The sequence below is a fragment of the Elephantulus edwardii genome, unplaced genomic scaffold, assembly GCF_000299155.1.
Source record: "Elephantulus edwardii isolate Elephantulus edwardi_28Jun2011 unplaced genomic scaffold, EleEdw1.0 scaffold00977, whole genome shotgun sequence".
In the NCBI taxonomy this organism is placed as follows: Eukaryota; Metazoa; Chordata; class Mammalia; order Macroscelidea; family Macroscelididae; genus Elephantulus; species Elephantulus edwardii.
The window spans coordinates 3,735-8,277 of record NW_006400727.1 but is presented as its reverse complement, the minus strand read 5'-3'; the positions used below and the strand labels follow the sequence as shown (position 1 = coordinate 8,277).

At 39.3% G+C, this 4,543-nt stretch overlaps 1 pseudogene; it reads right to left on the bottom strand.

Annotated features, from left to right (window-relative positions):
• Positions 1–857: 857 nt before the first annotated feature.
• On the bottom strand, positions 858–2,263 carry LOC102850321 (annotated as a pseudogene).
• Between the last annotated feature and the right edge of the window lie 2,280 nt (positions 2,264–4,543).

The following is a 4,543-nucleotide window of genomic DNA, read 5'->3' as shown; positions in this document are numbered from 1 at the left end:
ATGCATGTGACTTCAATTAAGCCCATCCAGATAGTTCATCATAGTTACTCTTCTCTGAAAAGACTCTTCATTTTCTTTAGCTTATGTTTACCCTTCATTGTATAAATAGTATTCACAAACTCCACAAATTAGGACATAAAAATATCTTTGGGAGGCAACCTCATAATCCTTTTAAAAAGTATGTCATCTGAGTACTTTCATAGAAAAACATCTATCAACAATAGACCCAGGTGAGGATGTCTACCTGTTTCATGTGAGACATTTCTTCTGCATCTGACATAACAATCAGAAACACCATAAGGAAAACAAGTCCTAGGATGAAACCACCACAAGATGTGTAAACTTTTATTATCCTGTTTCTAGGGGAGCTCTGGTGGCCTAGTGGCAAGGAGCTGCAACTACAATTCCAGAGGCGCATGGTTCGAATCCACCAGATGCTCTGCTGGGGAAGGTGGGACAATCTCCTCCTGTACCAGTCAGATCTGATTTGACGGTACACGCACACAAAAATAATTAAAAAATAGATAGATGATAGATAGATAGATAAATAGTTTTGCATATTATCCTGTTTCTATAACTCTCTACCTCTAATGTCTTTCTAATAAAATCCTCCTAAAACTTCTTCTCTTTATCAAGATTATTGATTGATGTCTGAGATGCTGAAGTATTATTAGTACCAAAATCTTCTCCCCTGATGGTGCCCAAATACCTCACAGCCATCTGAAACCACTGGGAAAAATCGAATTATGCCATTTCTTTCTCTACCATGAAACCATATATGTGATGTTGCTGCTGACACACAAAAACAGCTTATTAGTCACATGTGTTAGTAATTGGTGAATTGGCACAGATGACAGTCACTTAAAAGAAGATATCTTACCAACGAGTTTACTCAAGCTTACCTTGATGTCCTTACTTCTCAGACTATAAATAAAAGGATTCATCATTTGCGGGACCACAATATACATTACCGAGGAGAATTCTGTCTTCCTGAGAGAGTGTGTAAATGCAGAACTAAAGTATAAACTGAAAGAGGTCCCATAAAATAAAGCGACTACTGAGAGGTGAGAACCGCAGGTAGAAAAGGCTTTATACCGTCCACTACCTGAAGGCATCTGCAAAACAGAGGAGACAATTCGAGTATAAGAATATATGATTCCAGAAAGAGGAATGCTACCCAAAACGGAAGACACAAAATAGATCAGGATCTAACTGAGGAAGGTACTAGAATAGGAGAGCTTGAGGACCTGGGCAAGTTCACAGAAGAACTAGGGGATTTCCATGAGGCTGTGCAGCAGGGAATTCACCGTGCTGATGAAGCACGTAGCGCACAGAAGTAGGGATTCATGATGACCGCGGACCTAAGCGGGTGACAAATGGCTACATAGTGATTGTAAGCCATTGCCACAATTATGAAATGTTCCAAACCAGCAAATGCTAAGACCAAAAAAATTTGATGGAAGCAGCCAATGAAAGTGATGCTTTGATTCTCTGTCTGGATATTCACCAACATCTTTGGGATTGTGGTTGTGATTAAGCAGATGTCAGTAAAGGACGAACTTGAGAGGAAGAAGTCCATGGGAGTGTGTAGGTTGGAGTCAGTGCTGACAGCCAGCACGAGGAGCAGGTTTCCAAGGACCGTGACCAGATACATGGTCAGGAACAGGCAAATGATGAGGGGCTGCATCTCTAGATCCTTTGTCAGTCCCAGGAGAAGAAATGTGGAAGCATCTGTTTGATTTCTGGGTTCTATATTGTCGATGAAACTGATGGAGACATGGAGTGACAAGATAATCAAATGTGTGGTCTCAGGACCAGCAGCAGCAACTGCATCAACACGAGAGGCAGACACAAGCTTGGGGAAGAAAGAGAACAAAGGGAGGGGATCGAAAAGAATAGCTCCTGTGTGTAGCTGTTGGGGTATTTTTAAAAAATAAAGAAGACCAGAAGGTGATATTGCAGTGTGACATTTGTTTACTCTGGAAAGGGAAAGGGATGGTTGTTTTTTGATTACATTTTCTATCTATTAAGATCATTTTAATATTACGCATAGAAACAGATTCAGGAGGTCGCCTGTTGAGCTGAATGCCAATCTGAATCTCTACCTCCTTACCCAGAGATCAGATCCAGGTAGCAGAGATATTACAAATAAGTACTATAAGGTCTAGGAAGATAAGAGGAAGCTGATGTTCCCTCCTTCATCATCACCACCACCGGAAGAATGCAAGTAAATGGCAGAGGGTTTTATAACAGCTACCGTCATGTTTGACAAAGGTTAGGTTTTTGCTCAAGTAGGAAAACCATCTTTGTAATTGGAGAGAGAGAGTGCTAGACTAACAGGATGAGGAGTTTTTAGTATTGTTGTAAAGATAAAGGGAAATCTGACAGACAACGAGGAACAAGCAAGATTTCCACGGATAATAATATGGTTCTAACAATTTCCTGCATGCATTTCTTTCACAAGCATTGTTCTCTGAGATGTGCAGTAAGAAACCTGCCTGCTTTTCCAAACATTAACTAGGGCACTTTAGGTTGCCTGGCTGACATTACTGAGGAATAATGCCTGACATTTGAAGGTGGACGCTCTGTCCTCTGGAAGGACAGAGACTCTGAAGAAAGCATAAGGCTCCAGCGTGAAAGTGGTCATCTCTGGGAAGAGAGTCGTGCGTTCTATCGCCTCACAGTGACATGTTCCAGCCTGACTATTTGCAGTCTCTGTATCTCCCGAGGATCAGTCTCTAAAGCTGCTCATTAGTACAACACACTTACATCATCCTGTTGCAAGGTCAGTAAAATCCTCCAAGACCAAGACTTTTAGAAGGTGGAATTTAGGATCATTGTTTCCACGGCCCTGAGAGAATAATTATGTACCACTCACCTCTCTCCACTCATTTCTGTTCAACTTTGTGTCATGCTTTGTACATGTGGACCCACCATCATTTTCCAGTTGGATTTCAGGCCTTTATTTTTAAATATTAGCAAAGTGTCCTTACCTCTTTAAAGATGTCAAAGAACAAAGTTTAACACGTTGCCTCAAATGATGGCAAATGTGTTTCTAAGCACAGTTGTCAATTTAAAAAGTGTGTGGCAATGTGTTTATTCTATCTATCATCTATCTATCTATCTATCTATCTATCTATCTATCTATCTATCTATCTATATCTATCTCTATTTATTGTTTAGTTAGTTAGTTGTTTGTTTATTTATTTATTTATTTTACCAATAGAATCCAAGAGTATATTTTAAAAAATAATTCTTCAAGGGCCTAATCTATGACAAAAACAAAAGACATTTATATAAAGCAGTTGAAGATACTATGGTTTAGCTCAGGCATAAATTAGTCATCAAAGTAACATTTTTTAAAAAATTATTATTATTATTATTATTATTAATTTTAATGAAAATTTACAGAAATTTTGGGTTTCCATTCATTCATTGTTGCACTTTTCTCCCTGCTCACCCCACTCTTCCATTTCATTCTTTTTTTTGAAAAGTAAAAGAAAAATTCTTTCATTGTTATACAATCTCTCCTCTCAAGTCCACTCCGCTATTCATCCTTCATTCTTGACTCACATCATGATAATAGTACCTAATCATATATGCCTTTTAAACAATTACTGCATTGAAGCAGATGAGAGCGAGAACTGTTTAAAAGTTCATTATTATACATGAAAATAAGTCTATAAATGTGTGGATATGAGTTTATAAATATAGCTATTATAAAAAATGCAAACTCAGCAATGCATCTTCTAGGATTGATTGTTTTATGAACCAATAATGTTGTTCTTGTTATGTGCCGTCGAGTTGCTTACGACTGATAGTGACCCTGAGTACAACAGCCCTAAACTCTGCTTTGTCCTGTGCCAATCACACCGTCTCCGATACACCCATCCCAATTACCCCAGTCACTGAATCAATCCACCTCCTAGAGGGCCTTCCCTTCCTGCGCTGTCCTTCTACCCTCCCAAGCATGATGTCCCTCTCCAAGCACCGGTCCCTCCTTACAACATGTCCAAAGTAAATAAGACATACTATCGTGTTTTCCAAGATGAGGTAGGACTGTGATCAAATGAAACATACTTATTATTCCCCCATTAAAGTGTTCTAACCACCTTTTCTGACTTTTTCACATTAACATATTTTTCTTGACATTGACAGACTGAGTTGAAATTGTGCCTTTTTATTTTCAATAGAGTTGTGAGAAATCACGATATCACAAACAAGATATGTTGTTGTTGTTGTTGTTGTTATGTGCTGTCAAGTAGCTTGTAACACATAGCAACCCTATGTACAACAGTCCTAAACCCTGCTCTCTCTTGCGCCAACCTTACTGACACTGACACATTTACCTCCATTACCCCAGTCACTGAATCAATCCACCTCAGAGAGGGCCTTCCCCTCCTGCGCTGTCCCTCCACTTTTCCAAGCATAATGTCCTTCTCCAAGGACTGGTCCCTCCTTGCAATATGCTCAAAGTATGTCAGATGAAGCTTCAGACTCCTTGCCTCCAAGAAGCAGCCCATAAGCATGCATTTTATCCACA